The sequence below is a fragment of the Typha angustifolia genome, chromosome 8 (genome assembly GCF_048772165.1).
Source record: "Typha angustifolia cultivar Huaian chromosome 8, ASM4877216v1, whole genome shotgun sequence".
In the NCBI taxonomy this organism is placed as follows: Eukaryota; Viridiplantae; Streptophyta; class Magnoliopsida; order Poales; family Typhaceae; genus Typha; species Typha angustifolia.
In genome coordinates this window covers 7,995,239-8,011,670 of record NC_133246.1, presented here as the reverse complement: position 1 = coordinate 8,011,670, position 16,432 = coordinate 7,995,239, and the positions used below count along the sequence as shown (strand labels likewise).

At 42.6% G+C, this 16,432-nt stretch overlaps 1 long non-coding RNA gene across 1 annotated transcript; it reads right to left on the bottom strand.

Annotated features, from left to right (window-relative positions):
* Positions 1–2,115: 2,115 nt before the first annotated feature.
* On the bottom strand, positions 2,116–11,065 carry LOC140764340 (uncharacterized). The gene is made up of 4 exons (XR_012105023.1): positions 10,391–11,065; positions 9,213–9,319; positions 8,439–8,539; positions 2,116–2,406 (listed from the first exon to the last, which is right to left on the bottom strand). It is a non-coding gene; the product is annotated as an uncharacterized lncRNA (long non-coding RNA).
* Positions 11,066–16,432: the final 5,367 nt, after the last annotated feature.

Below are 16,432 nucleotides of genomic sequence, written 5' to 3'. Positions count from 1 at the left end.
CTATGACAAAATGAAAACTTATTCCAAAAGGTATTCGGAGAAGATAACAAATACTGGTTTAGTTGGTTTGTTAGGGTTTCATATTATTTTAGGACTTGTTGGCTAGCTTCTATAAATATGTGGATGGCACCCAACTTTATATTTGCTATTGGATTCTTGATTTCTTGCCTCCTATCTTCTCTCTAGACTCCTCCCTCCTCCCTCTTCCCTCTTTACCATCCTTCCACCTCTACTGTTGGCAAGGTTTCTCCTCGCTTCTAATCTCCCTCGACTGTCGAGCCACCTCTCTTCTTTGGGATTTCGACCACTTCTTTCCCTTCGTCTACTTCCCTTAATCACTTACACAATCCACCCTCATCTCCATACCCATCCATAACCCTAACATCCACTCCACTCGTCACCACCACCACCGCCCACGTTATTCCGTATTTTCGCCCCTGCTACAGTTTGAATCTGCAAAGGGCATAATACAAAAGTTGTATATTAGGAAGATACAGATCCAACCCAATTGGTTTCGTAATTTTATAACTACGAGAGAATATCTGACGAATAGTTTCCCATAGTTGCGTCGACTACTTCCTGTAATAAATTTAGATCTTAAGGAATTGTTCCGTAGCTGATCTTTTGGTTCTAGATCCCATCAATTTGGTATCCGAGCTTTAACAAATTGGTATCAGAGCCTATCAGATATCTAGAGCATGCAGATGAAAATTTAAGTAAGGAAACAAAGATGTGCAGCTTGATGCCGTTCGATCTCCACTGATTTCTACGATGCAGCCGATAGTGTGGCTACCATGTGCGATTGATTTGGTCTATTATCTACAGTTAGGACCAGCAGGAGATAAATTTGCTGGACTGTTTGAAGAACCAAATGAGTTGCCACCAAGGAGAACGGTGGACCACCGCATAAAGATTGTGCTCGGAGCTGCACTAGCGAATGTGAGGCCATATCGGTATCTACATGTGCAAAAAGAAGTTATCTCCAAGATGGTAGTTGAGATATTGGAGTAAGACCTTATACTATCAAGTCATAGCTCATACACATCCCCTATGCTATTGATGCAAAAAAAGAATGGGACATGGCGTTTTTGTGTCGACGATTGGGCACCAAACACTATTACTATCAAGGACCGATATCCCATTTCAGTTATAGAGGAGCTGCTGGATGAGCTTGTAGGGGTGAAAAGAATGGGACATGGCGTTTTTGTGTCGACGATTGGGCACCAAACACTATTACTATCAAGGACCGATATCCCATTTCAGTTATAGAGGAGCTGCTGGATGAGCTTGTAGGGGTGACTAAATTTAGCAAGCTTGACTTGAGGGCCAAGTATCACGAAATTAGAGTTCACTTGGCGGATGTGCATTAGATTGCATTTTAGACTCCAGATGGAGATTACGAATTCCGAGTGATGCCTTTTGGTCTCACCAATGCTCCAACTACTTTTCAAGGCTTATGAATGATATATTTCGGCCTCTATTGCGAAGGTATGTCTTGGTATTTTTTTATGACATTTTGGTGTATAGTAGGACTGAATTAGAGCATTGGCATCATTTAGAGGATGTGCTGAATTTGTTGAAGTAAAACCAATTGAAGATCAAAAAGTTGATACACTTAGTTAGAACCTTTTCTTATTGCATTAGTTGTTTATTTTTATTAAAATAAAATTTCTGTAGGTCGCATTCAAACGCAAGAGGGGTCACATTCGAACGCCCTTGTGAATGCCTGCATCAGGGTCACAAATACAGAGTGCATATTGTGCTCTTGAATGCGGACGGGCGAGTTCGAACGCCTACATTTCGTTCGCACATATAGAGATGGAGCTTTTTGAGTGCGTTCGAACGCAATCAACGGGAATCCTCTAGAATTAGAGTTTCATATTGTTCACATATGTGAAGGTGTAATGCCCCCGCCCGGCACGGGCACGTGCACGCCCACACGGCATGCGCGGCGCGCGCGACAAGTTAGGCGAGGCCTGTCACGCACAGATACACTCCTGTGCACATGTAATCATGACATCATCAATAATACGTGCTAACATATGCATACTCATATAATCCAACACCAAATAAATTATATTAATCAACCAAATAAACTTATTAACATCTAAATATCTAAGTCCACAATAATATATACGAGACCACTACCTAATCTGGTAGGACCCACACAGGCCACAACAAACCATCAAGATACAACTAAACAACTGATACACGAGTGCTCCATAATCTGACATATATTATACAAATCATCATCTGATACAATAAGGTACAAATATAACAAACAACGATACAACTTAATGTCTGGTTAAACTATCTTCTATACCACTTCACGTCTATAGCTCACCTCATCCTTGCTTTAAAATATCTCATCAGAATATCTCAAGTCGCTATCACGTATCATAATATCTGAGGGTTAGAAAAGAAATAAAGAGAGTCATGAGCAAAAGACTCAGTGAATAAACCTTACCCCGAATCAGTGATACCAAACAGAGAGTAAATCATGTACTAGATAATATGAATCAGAAAGCAGCATGATGCCATGTATGAGCATGTATATATGTATCCTCAATGACATATATATGAATGATATCAATTCTCATGAATAAGCATATTATATCCTCAACTAAAAAATATATCACATGATAAAATTACCATATAACCTCACCGAATATCACCGAATATATCGACATATGATGTGTAACAATCATGATCCAATGATACTAGTCACATCAATGATGATGCATGATGCATACCAACCACTAGATAATCGTATATGTCAGAAGCAGATATAATCCACATATCTCTCACTATCATAATCATCTATCTCAACTCTGAATATCATCCACCATGCTGGACTATAGTACCCAGCTCCAAACTGATACGATTCGAACTTCACCGATGTCGTCTCGAGCATGGATTCACTTTAGGAGTATTTTTATTTCATGTTTTAGTGTTTAATTTCCATTAAAATAAGTTTTCTGTAAGTCGCATTCGAACGCGGTCAGGCAAGTTCGAACGTGGTCGGCGAAAATTATATTTTAGGGTTAATTTGAGTTGTTGGTTAGCCTATAAAAGGATATGGAAGGCAACCGAAGTCATTATTGATTATTGAATATTGAGATTGAGTTTTGCCTTACCTCCTTCGTCTTCTTCGCTCCCGTTCTCTCAATCCTCAGCGACGCCGCTTCTAATCTCTCTCGACTGGCCAATCACCCTAGTCCCTTAGGGGTGGCTCTCTCCTCTCCCTTATTCCAATCTATCCAACACTTGCCCTAACCCTTCCATCAACCATAACCCTTCCACCACCACTTTTTACCGGTGCCACCCCATTAACGCCGGTCCACCTTCAACCACCATTACCTAGGATCACATGCCTCCATCTACGGATCCAAAATAGATCATCCTGATGCTTGTCCATTAAATGGACGATAGCTTGAGATCCCCAACCCCGATTCGTTTGAAACTTGATTTTTTGGAAAGCTCTTTTACGGGGCTACAACATATCAAAATTGCACATTGATCCGACGGCGGCATATTTTGGGATCTTATTTCAAAGTTCCGTATCAAATCTAGTCCAGATCTGAGAATCGGAAGAGATCGATCCTTAGCCCATAAGGAGAGATCGTATCATGCTGGTACCAGAGCTCCATAGCTCAAGGCGTGATCGTATCAAGCTTGGTATCAGAGCCACCGTTCCTCGGACAAGCGCTTTCTATGACGACCACCAGATCCATGGCTGCACGGCGAGATGATGAAGAAGAGATTCTCCCAATAGAGGAGGGAGAAATGGTTGTAGGGACTTCCACCTGTGGAACCTCTCGATCTAATCGGAATACGGATGAATCTAGCGTTCAAGCCGTGTTGGGGTCTCTTTCCGAGCAAATGGCCATCAATAATCAAATGATGATGGAGATGATGCGGGAACTACGGGCGACAAGGGAAGCAATGGCGAACGGGAACGCACCCTCGACCCCACGACGCGAGTCCACCCCCTTGAACCCACCGCCACCGGTTCAGCCTTTGCAACCACAAGAGCCGCAGCTACCACCACCCTATGGGCAGAGGCAAGGAAGGAAGGTTACACCAGGTCCAGTTGCGAGTGAACCCATCCGACGAGCAAACCACTATGGAGACCATCTCGGAGATCAAGATTCGTGGGCAGGTCAACACGATCCGGAACCACGACGAGTTAATCAAAACCGAAAGAAGGATCATCAACCCTTCATGGTGCATCCTCCCCCGGTTAGACAAGGACTTGGACATGATCCGGAACGAGACAATGCATCCGTGGACAAGTCGTGCGTCTCGAATTCCCCAAGTTCAAAGGTGGCGATCCGATCGATTGGTTGTATAGGGCGGATCAATTCTATGCATACCAAGGTACGGCGGAAGAATTCAAGGTGACGCTTGCGAGCTTCCACCTTGAGGATGCGGCACTTCATTGGTTTCGAGCAGCCAATGCCAAAGACGCCATCGAAACTTGGGTTGAATTTTGCGCCGATATCACATGGCGATTTGGAGCATCGGTGTATGAAGACTTTGATGCTCTCCTCTCAAAGACAATGCAAAAGTGATATGATTCGGACTTCACCGACGTCGTCTCGAGCATGGATTCACTTTAGGACTATTTTTATTTCATGTTTTAGTGTTTAATTTCCATTAAAATAAGTTTTCTATAAGTCATGTTCGAATGCGGTCGACGAAAATTGTGTTTTTAGGGTTAATTTGAGTTGTTGGTTAACCTATAAAAGGATGTGGATGGCAACCAAAGTGAGAATTAATTATTGAATATTGAGATTGAGTTTGCCTTGCCTCCTTCGTCTTATTCACTCCCGTTCTCTCAATCCCCGGTGATGCCGCTTCTAAACTCCCTCGACCGGCCAATCACCCTAGTCCCTTAGGGGTGGCCCTCTTCTCCCCCTTCTTCCAATCTATCCAACACATACCCTAACCCTTCCATCAACCATAACCCTTCCACCACCACTTTTTACCGATGCCACCCCATTAACACCGGTCCACCTTCAACCACCATTACCTAGGATCACGTGCCTCCATCAACGGATCCAAAACAGACCACCTGACCTTCGTCCACTAATCGGACAATATCTCGAGATCCCTATATCCAATTCACCTAAAACTAGATTTGTTGGAAAGCTCGTTTCCGTTTTTACAACATATCAAAGTTTCACGTTGATCCGACGGTGACATATTTCAGGATCTTATTTCGAAGTTCCGTGCCAGATCTAGTCCAGATCAGGAAATTGAAAGAGATCGAACCTTAGCCTAAAGGGGAGATCATATCAATTTGGTATCAGAGCTCCATAGCCCGAGGCGTGATTGTATCAAAAAGACTACGGTTGGGGCATACCAAGAAGAATTTGAGAGGATTAGTAGCCGATGTCATCCACTATGGACGGATCAGCAACTTCGCAGCACCTTCATCTCCAAGCTGTTGGGTGACATACAAGCCGATGTGAGGGCATTAAGGCCTAGAACCTTAAAGGAGGCCTTCAAGGATGCAGTGCTTATGGAAGACAAACATAGGGCCATGAAGATACACCTGAAACAGAGTTGGACGAGCCAAGGAAGCCGCAATCAATCCGAACCAACCATAACGACAGGAAACATCACCGGAGTACCAAGAGTTGCTGCTATAGTGGTACCTCCTCGAGCACCCTTGAAGCCATCCCAAGATGTGAAGTATGCACCTAGAGGTTTGGGACGACCACTAACACTTGCCCAAGTAGAAGAAAGAAGGGCCAAGGGCCTATGCTTCCGTTGTGATGAGAAGTTTGTACCCAAGCATCGCTGCGCTAAACCGATGGGATCAGTGATGCTAATCGATGGATTGGAGGAAGCTGAGGATGAGTTTGCAGTTGAAAGTGCAGATGTGGCTGGACATCAAGGAGAAGAAGCTGAGGAGCAACCCGTGGAGGGCATGATAGCCGAAATCTCCCTCCACGCCTATTCGGGGACAGCTGCGCCAAAGACCTTGCGGGTGAACGGTGTAGTCAAGAAAACCACAGTGAGAATCTTGATTGACACCGGATCCACCCACAACTTCATTGACAAGAGGCTCCTTAGGAAGATTGGGCTCGAGTCAGAACCCACGGAAGGGTTTGATGTGACGATTGGAGATGGCACCATATTACGAGAAAATTTTATTTGTGGAGGTGTGGAATTGAAGGTGCAAGGCCAAACTTTCACATTGGACCTTTATCCTTTGGCCTTAAGAGGTGCCAATATTGTTTTAGGGACTCAATGGCTTCAAAGCTTGGGGCTCGTAACGTTTGATTTCTCAAACCTCACACTGACATTTCAGAGAAATGGACGAAGGGTGCTGCTAGATGGAAACCAACCGCGGCAGGAACCGACATTGCAACCACTTGTGGGCTTTCCTTGTGCAGGGGACCGGGCCCTACTATTGCAAATGGATGTCGTTGAACCTAACTGGAGTCATTGGGAGGACCTAATCCGGATCCACCAACTGCATATAACTCGACCTCTCGAGCGCAATCGGATGCACCAGATTTCTATTGCTGAATTGACATTGAGTCAAGTGGTTCGACCACCCGAGACCAAGTGGACTCAATGTAGATGGACTCGAATTCCACCTTGGGCTAGTAGGAGTACAAGTATCCAAGCTCGACTGAGGATGAACCCCTTTGAGGCGATAATGGTCGCACTCCCCCTGTCTTGTGTGCCTACGATAGACTCGCGGCGACGGATAGGACCGTGCTTGACTTGGAACTTGCTGATCGAGAATCGAGTGGCTAATGCTCTTTCGCGCCAACTGGACACAAGTGAGCTTGCCTCATTTTCAGCACTAGCATTTCCTATATCTTCAGATATCTTCAGACATGGAGGAACTTGAATCAGAGTTAAAAGATCGCTTCACAAACTTCAAACCTTGAGGACAATGTTGCGGAAGCGTGGTGGATTGATACGATTCGGACTTCACCGACGTCATATCGAGCATGGATTCACTTTAGGAGTGTTTTTATTTCATGTTTTAGTGTTTAATTTCTATTAAAATAAGTTTTCTGTAAGTCGCATTCGAACGCGGTCGAGTGAGTTTGAACGCGGTCGGTGAAAATTGTGTTTTTAGGGTTAATTTGAGTTGTTGGTTAGCCTATAAAACGATGTGGAAGGCAACCGAAGTCATTATTGATTATTGATTATTGAATATTGAGATTGAGTTTTGCCTTGCCTCCTTCGTCTTCTTTGCTCCCGTTCTCTCAATCCCCGGCGACGCCGCTTCTAACCTCCCTTGACCGGCCAATCACCCTAGTCCCTTAAGGGTGGCCCTCTCCTCCCCCTTCTTTCAATCTATCCAACACTTGCCCTAACCCTTCCATCAACCATAACCCTTCCACCACCACTTTTTACTGGTTCCACCCCATTAACATCGGTCCACCTTCAACCACCATTACCTAGGATCACGTGCCTCCATCCACGGATCCAAAATAGATCATCCTGATGTTCGTCCATTAAACGGAAGATATCTCGAGATTCCCAACCCCGATTTCCTGAAACTTGATTTATTGGAAAGCACTTTTATGGGGCTACAACATATCAAAATTTCATATCGATCTGACAGTGGCATATTTTGGGATCTTATTTCAAAGTTCCGTACCAGATTAGTCCAGATCTGAGAATCGAAAGAGATCAATCCTTAGCCCATAAGGAGAGATCGTATCAAGCTGGTACCAGAGCTCCATAGCCCGAGGCGTGATTGTATCACAAACTCGATACACATCATGTCATAAGCTCAGAGCATACCCTGTCATACGCTAAGAGGTACCTCTGTAGATAAATCATACCCTGCCATACGCTAAGGGTATCTCAGAAGAAAGTAATCATACCCTGCTATACGCTAAGGGTATATCAATGATAGTTGTACCCTATCATACGCTAAGAGTACAACTATCAGGCATCACCATACTCTGCTATACGCTAAGAGTATATCCAGTACCAGTTCGAAACAAATACCGTTCCAGCCAACACATCATATCACATCACATCACATACACATGTATTTTAATGATTTCCTATACATGATAGATCATATGCATATCCAGTACTGTAACAGATCATGCAACTCAGGAATTTAGGTGGTAAAAAAGCCAAGAGAAAAATGATGTAATGCAGACTCCAACCATGTATCTAACATATGCATACTCCTGCTAGTCTATCACATGCACACTCATGTTAGAGATCTATAAAATCATAATAGTATAATCATCTCCAATCATCTCTATATATCACCAATGTATTCATATCCCACATCAGCCTAGTCAAATGCATGATAAAATATGCTTGACTAGAATCATCTCTATATAAAGTCATATAATCATACTGAAGGCTAAAACATGCATGTACATAATATATAATATATCATAATTTGAGAAAGGCATCTAGGGGATAAGACTACTCACTATCTGATCAGAGGACACGAACTACGCATCTCTCACGTCTGTCAGTCCAACATCAACTCATCATCAGGGTCTACAAGGTCTCAAATAAGAGGGTTTGGGATCTGAAAATATTTAAGTAATATAAGGTCAGTTATTATCTAATTAGGATCTGTTTGTGTAACATATGATGATTTATTAGGTTTAAAATTCCTTCTTTTGTTTTTATTAAATAATTTGATCTATATCATATATATAATTATAATAATATTAGTATGTTATTATTCTAATTGTAGATTTATTTATAAAATCATAGTTTGCTAATTATATATTAAGTATATAATAGTCAATCTCTTTTGATAAAAAAAAAACCGTGAAAGAGCTCCATGTACAATAATATAATTTAAGATACAAGCACCTATATTATATAATATTATATAATTATACTTTAATTACTTTGTCACTACTACCCTTACTAAACAAATTAAGAGTTGCATATAAAATAATCTTTACTTAATCATGTAATATAAACATTAAGTAAGCCTACTATTATATTACATGCATAATAATGTATAATAAGTTATACATACATATATATATACCTAATTATAAAGACATGTATTAATCTAATAAAATATATGAAGTTAAAAATTTATTTATGTATAAATATTTATAATTATAATTAATTGAAATTACACTAATTACACTTACCATGTTACTAGAGGCCAAGACATGCTTGTACATAATATATAATATATCCTAATTTGAGAAAGGCGTCTAGGGGATAAGACTACTCACAATTTGATCAGAAGACACAAACCACACATCTCTCACGTCCGTTAGTTAGTCAAGTGACACTCATTACTAGCAAGGTCCACGGGGTCTCAAATAAGGGGGTTCGGAGTCTGAAAATGTTCAAGTAATATTAGTTAGTCGTTTATCCAATTAGAATAGTTCAAGTAGAATATAAAGGTTTATTAGGTTTAAAATCACTTCTTTTATTTTGTACATAACTAGATTCACATTATAGGTTCAATTCAAATATTATAACATACTATTATCATAAAATGCTAGTTATAACATAAGGAGAAAGGTTTATTTCTTTTTGTTTAAAATATTCTAAATATGTAATTATAAAATAAAAGCTAAATAATTATAAATAAGATATATGTATAGACAAGATCTATTTTATAATAAATTTTTATAATTCTTACTCTATCTTGATTAATCAGAAATTATATAGTATTACTTAATTATGCAAAATAATTAATAAATACATAAATTAATTAATAAGACTAGTATCTTATTGTACACACGATAGTATATAATGAATTGCTAAAATTACTTAAAATGCATATATTAGGAATATCAGTACATAAATCTAATAATTATAATTTACAAAACTATTTATTAGTCTAATAGAAATATAAATACATAATTAAATAAATATAAGTATTATCTATATTTATGCATAATAGTTTATAACATAGTTAATCATTAATTATACTAATTATAACTAATAATCATCATGTTGAAGAATATACATTATTATTAAAATAGTTGATGTCTAAACAAGTTATCTACATTAATTAATAAAGCAATACCTGACTAATTAATTAAAACAAATAAACAAATAAATAAAGAATGCCACTAATGCTCTGCCACAGTGCTGGGCCGCACTGTGGCAGAAAGAGGAGAAGGAGAGCTGATGGAAAAAGAAAGAAGAAAGGAAGAAGAAATAAGAAAAAAGAAGGAAGAAAGAAGAAGAAGAAGAAGAAGAAAAGAGGAAGAGAAGAATGAGAGAAGGTGAGGGAGGGGGTTTGTGGACCTGGGCCGGCGGGGAGGGCACCCTCCAGCGGCTAGCCTCTTGTTGACAGCTCGGCTCCGGCAAGCCCAAGCCCGAGGCAATAAACAACGAGAGAGAGAGAGAGAGAGAGAGAGAGAGAAGAAGGAAGAGGAAGAAGGAGGAGGCTCACCTATGGTAGCATGGCGATAGCGGCGGTGGGCCGACGTCGGCAACAAGGAGAGGAAGCAATGTGAAGGAGAGTGGAGAGAGAGAGTAGAGTGAGAGAGAGATAGATAGAGAGAGAGAGATTTAAAGAGAGAGAGGGAAGGCGGTGAATGATACGATCCTTCCTCGGCTATAGGCTCTGATACCAGATTGATACGAACCCTCTTTTGGTGCTATGGCTCTGATACCAGATTGATACGATCTTGCACGAAACTTTGAGATCAGATCCCGAAATATCCCGCCGTTGGATCGCTGTGAAATTTTGATATGTTCTAGGCCCGGAAAAGAGCTTTCCAACGGATCTAGTTTCAGGCGAATCGGAGATGGGGATCTCGAAATATCGTTCGTTTAGTGGACGAACGTCAGGATACTCTGTTTTTGGATTCCGTGGATGAAGGCACGAAATCCTGGGTAATGGTGGATTGTGGAGGGCCGGTGTTGATGGGGTGGCACCGGTGTAAAAGTGATGGTGGAAGGGTTATGGATGATGGAAAGGTTAGGGATAGCGATGGATAAATTGGAAGAAGGGGGAGAAGAGGGCCACTCCTAAGGGACTAGGGTGATTGGCCAGTCGAGGGAGATTAGAAGCGGCGTCGCCGGGGAGATTGAGGGAACGGGAGCGAAGAAGATGAAGGAGGCAAGGCAAACTCAATTCTCAATATTCAATCCCAATTTTGGTTGCCCTACACATACTTTTATAGGCTAACCAACAACTCAATCTTATCCTAAAACACAATCTTATCCTAAAACTCAATCTTATCCTAAAACACAATCTTATCCTAAAACTCAATCTTATCCTAAAACTCAATCTTATCCTAAAACTCAATCTTATCCTAAAACTCAATCTTATCCTAAGGTAAATCCAAACTTGAGACGATGTCGGTGAAGTCCGAATCGTATCAGTGAAGGAGGGGAAGGGCAACAACTACGGTGGCGGCGGGGCCCGCCGCAGCCAGCTAGCCCGGCGTGGTTGGCTGGGCCGGCGGTTGTGGGTGCACATGGCGCCCTCAATGTGCGCCCACAACCTGCATGGCATGAGTTCGTTGCATGCAATACGAAATATTTTTTTTTATTATTTCTTTCTTTTTGTCTCTCTTTTTATTTATTTATTTATTATTATTATTTTTATTTATTTATAATATATATATATATATATTTTAAAATTTTTTAATTTTATTTATTTATTTATTTTGGGTTATTACATTGAGTCTCCTCAACACCTCATCATGGTCTCGCAAAACTGCATCCACCTCGGTTTGCTCAGTTCGGGCTGATAACAAGTATGCTTGCAAGGTAGATCCATAGACGGCCTCAAAAGAGGTCATGCCAATAGCTGAATGAAAAGCTTTATTGTATGACCATTTCGCCCATGGCAAATAAGTTATCTACTGTCGTGGTTGCTCGCCCACAAAACACTTCAAATACTGCTCTAAGCAACGATTCAGCACTTCCGATTGCCCGTCCATTTAAGGATGATAGGCTGAACTCCTTCAGAAGGTAGTTCCTTGGAGTGCAAAGAATTCTTACCAAAATTGACTCACAAATATAGGATCACGATCTGAAACAATTGATTTTGGCATACCATGCATCTTTGCTACGTCACGCACATAGACTTCCACCACCCTTTTCATCATGTAAGGATACGCAAAAACTAAAAAATGCGCATATTTGCTAAGGCGATCTACCACCACCAATATAACTGAATGTCCCTTGGCCTTAGGTAGACCATTAATGAAATCCATGGTGATATCCTCCCAAACCTTCATTGGAATGGAAAGTGGTTGAAGCAATCCAGCAGGTTTTGCCGACTCTGTCTTTACCCTTTGGCACACTTCACAAGCCTTGACATAGCCCTGTACATCCTTCTTCATCACAGCCCATATGCAACTCTGACTCAACATTTTATAAGTGCGTAACACCCCTTCATGTCCAGCCATATGAGAGTCAACTCCAGATGCAATTGACAGTCAGCTGGAACAATGATCTTACCTTTGTCTATCAAGAGCCCGTCCCTCGTCAAAACCCCTTGTTTATAGTTGGGATCTGCAGCAAGGTCGTCCATTATCTTTATGGTATCCGGATCATTCTTATAGGCCTCTCGCAGCTGCTGGAAAAAAGGAAAAACCAGTGCTGAAATGGCTGCCAACTCGGCTGGGCTTGGGCATCTAGATATGGCGTCGGCGGCACTGTTTTTAGTCCCCCTTTGTACACGATCTCGTAGTCATATCCGAGTAGCTTAGACACCCACCTCTGTTGAGCTGGTGTGTGAATGCGCTGCCCAAGAAAATATGGTAAACTCCTTTGATCCGTGTAGATCCTGAAGCGTCGCCCAATGAGATAAGGCCTCCATTTGGTGATAGCATCGATAATGGTGAGCATCTCTCTTTCATAGGTAGATAGCTGCTGTGAACGCTCGGAAAGAGCCTTGCTCATGTAGGCTATAGGCCTTTCCTTTTGCATTAAAACCACCACCACACTGACTTCGGATACATCACACTTAATGGTGAATGGTTTTGTAAAATCTGCTAAGGCAAGGACTGGGGCTGAGACCATTGCCTCCTTTAAGGTCTCAAATGCTTACCTTGCTTTGTCTGTCCATGAGAATGCACCCTTTAGTAGCAAGGCTGTGAGGGGAGTTCCCACCTTGCTGTAGTTCGCTACAAATCGGTGATAGTAGCCGGTTAAACTAAGGAAACCAATAAAGAAAAGATAAGAAGCAAGAAATCAATAATCCACTTGCATAATGAATTTGGCTGCCATCCACACCTTTATAGAGGCTAGCCAATAAGCCTAAATATAATTATTAACCCTAATTCTAGAAGATTCCTACGGATCGCATTTGAACGCATAAAATTCGTTCTCTATATGTGCGTAGGCGTTTGAACGTGGCGTTCAAATATGCCCGACCGTGTTCAAACGCACATTTAGCATTCTCTATTTTTGTGAAACTGATGCAGGCATTTGCAAGGGCGTTGGAATGTGACCCCCTTCCACGTTCGAACGCGACCTATAAAAATTTTATTTTAATTAAAATAAACAACTAATGCAATAAGAAAAAACCCTAACTGAATGTATCAGCCCACCATGCTTCCCCCGCCTTGTCCTCAAGGTGAAAAGTTAAGAAAATGCTCCAAAATATTAGTCTCCAACTCCCATGTCACATCATTGGATGGCTTGCCAAGCCACTCGACTAGAATCTCCATCTCTAATCTGGTACCATGTCGTCGGCGGCGCCTAGCAAGTATACGAACAGGCTCTATAATTTCTGTCTCCTCCAATGGCTCCGGTAGAACTGATCCAACGACCTCATGATCTCCAATCCGCTCCCTCAGCAATGAAACATGGAAGACAGGATGCAGATACGATCACGCCTCGGGCTATGGAGCTCTGATACCAAGCTTGATACGATCACGCCTCAGGCTATGGAGCTCTGATACCAAATTGATACGATCTTCCCTTAGGCTAAGGTTCGATCTCTTCAAATTTCCTGATCTGGACTGATCTTATACGGAACTTTGAAATAAGATCTTGAAAGATACCGCCATCAGATCGACGTGAAATTTTGATATGTTGTCGCCCTTGCAAAGAGCTTTCCAACAAATCAAGTTTTAGGCGAATCGGAGTTGGGGATCGAGAGATATTGTCCATTTATTGGACAAACGTCAGGATGCTCTGTTTTGGATCCGTGGATGGAGGCACGAGATCCTAGGTAATGGTGATTGGTGGAGGACCGGTGTTAATGGGGTGGCACTGGTGAAAAGGTGGTGGTGGAAAGGTTATGGATGATGGAAAGGTTAGGGCAAGTGTTGGATAGATTGGAATAAGGGGGAGGAGAGGGCCACCCCTAAGGGACTAGGGTGATTGGCCGGTCGAGGGAGGTTAGAAGCGGCGTCGCGGGGTATTGAGAGAACGGGAGCGAAGAAGACGAAGGAGGCAAGGCAAAACTAAATCTCAATATTCAATAATCAATTCTAATTTTGGTTGCCCGACACATCCTTTTATAAGCTAACCAACAACTCAAATTAACCCTAAAACACAATTTTCGCCGATCGCGTTCGAACTCGCCCGACCGCGTTCGAACGCACTGAGTTCGCTCTTCTGGATTTGCGAACGCGATGCAGGCATTCGAACGCGCGATCGAACGTGCCTATCGGTATTTGCGAACGCGATGCAAGCGTTCACAGTGCGTTCGAACGCACCACGTCCGAACGCACAATACACTTTCTTCACCCACGTTCACAAACCGTGTTCGAACTCACTCCACCCGCGTTCGAACGCGACTTACAAAAAACTTATTTTAATAGAAATTAAACACTAAAACATGAAATAAAAACACTCTTAAAGTGAATCCATGCTCGAGATGACGTCGGTGAAGTCCGAATCGTATCAATCCACCACACTTTCGCAACCTTGTCCTCAAGGTTTAAAATTTGGGAAGCGATCTTTGAAATCTGACTCAAGCTCCTCCATGGTATGATCTTCTGCATTGGTTCCCCATATATCTGAAGATATAGGAAATGCTGGTGCTGAAAATGAGACAAGCTCACTTGTGTCCGATTGGCGCGAAAGAGCATTAGCCACTCGATTCTCGATCAGCAAGTTCCAAGTCAAGCACGGTCCTATCCGTCGCCGCGAGTCTATCGTAGGTACGCAAGATAGGGGGAGTGTGACCATTATCGCCTCAAAGGGGTTCATCCTTAGTCGAGCTTGGATACTTGTACTCCTACTAGCCCAAGGTGGAATTCGGGTCCATCTACATTGAGTCCACTTGGTCTCGGGTGGTCGAACCACTTGACTCAATATCAGTTCAGCAATAGAAATCTGGTGCATCCGATTGTGCTCGCGAGGTCGAGTTATATGCAGTTGGTGGATCCGGATTAGGTCCTCCCAATGACTCGAGTTAGGTTCAGCGACATCCATTTGCAATAGTAGAGCCCGGTCCCCTGCACAAGGAAAGCTCACAAGTGGTTGCAATGTCGGCCCCTGCCGCGATTGATTTCCATCTAGCAGCACCCTTCGTCCATTCCTCTGAAATGTCAGTGTGAGGTTTGAGAAATCAAAGGTTACGGGCCCCAAGCTTTAAAGCCATTGAGTCCCTAAAACAATGTCGGCACCTCGCAAGGCCAATGGATAAAAATCCAATGTGAAAGTTTGGCCTTGCACCTTTAATTCCACACCTCCACAAATAAAATCTGCTTGCAATGTGGTGCCATCTCCAATCGTCATATCAAACCCTTCCGTGGGTTCTGACTTGAGCCCAATCTTCCTAAGGAGCCTCTTGTCAATGAAGTTGTGGGTGGACCCGGTGTCAATCAAGATTCTCACTGTGGTTTTCTTGACTATACCGTTCACCCTCAAGGTCTTTGGCGCAGCTGTCCCCGAATAGGCGTGGAGGGAGATTTCGGCTATCATGTCCTCCACGGGTTGCTCCTCAGCTTCTTCTCCTTGATGTCTAACCAATCTGCACTTTCAGCTGCAAACTCATCCTCAGCTTCCTCCAATCCATCGATTAGCATCACCGATCCCATCGGTTTAGCGCAGCGATGCCCGGGTACAAACTTCTCATCACAACGGAAGCATAGGCCCTTGGCTCTTCTTTCTTCTACTTGGGCAGGTGTGAGTGCTCGTCCTGGACCTCTAGGTGCATACTTCACATCTTGGGATGGCTTCAAAGGTGCTCGAGGAGGTACCACTATAGCAGCAACTCTTGGTACTCCGGTGATGTTTCCTGCCGTTACGGTTGGTTGGTTGATTGCGGCTTCCTTGGCTTGTCCAACTCTGTTTCAGGTGTATCTTCATGGCCCTATGTTTGTCTTCCATAAATACTGCATCCTCGAAGGCCTCCTTTAAGGTCCTAGGCCTTAAAGCCCTCACATCGGCTTGTATGTCACCCCGCAGCCCGGAGATGAAGGTGCTGCGAAGTTGCTGATCCGTCCATGGTGGATAACATCGGCTACTAATCCTCTCAAATTCTTTTTGGTATGCCCCAACTGTAGTCTTTTGCACT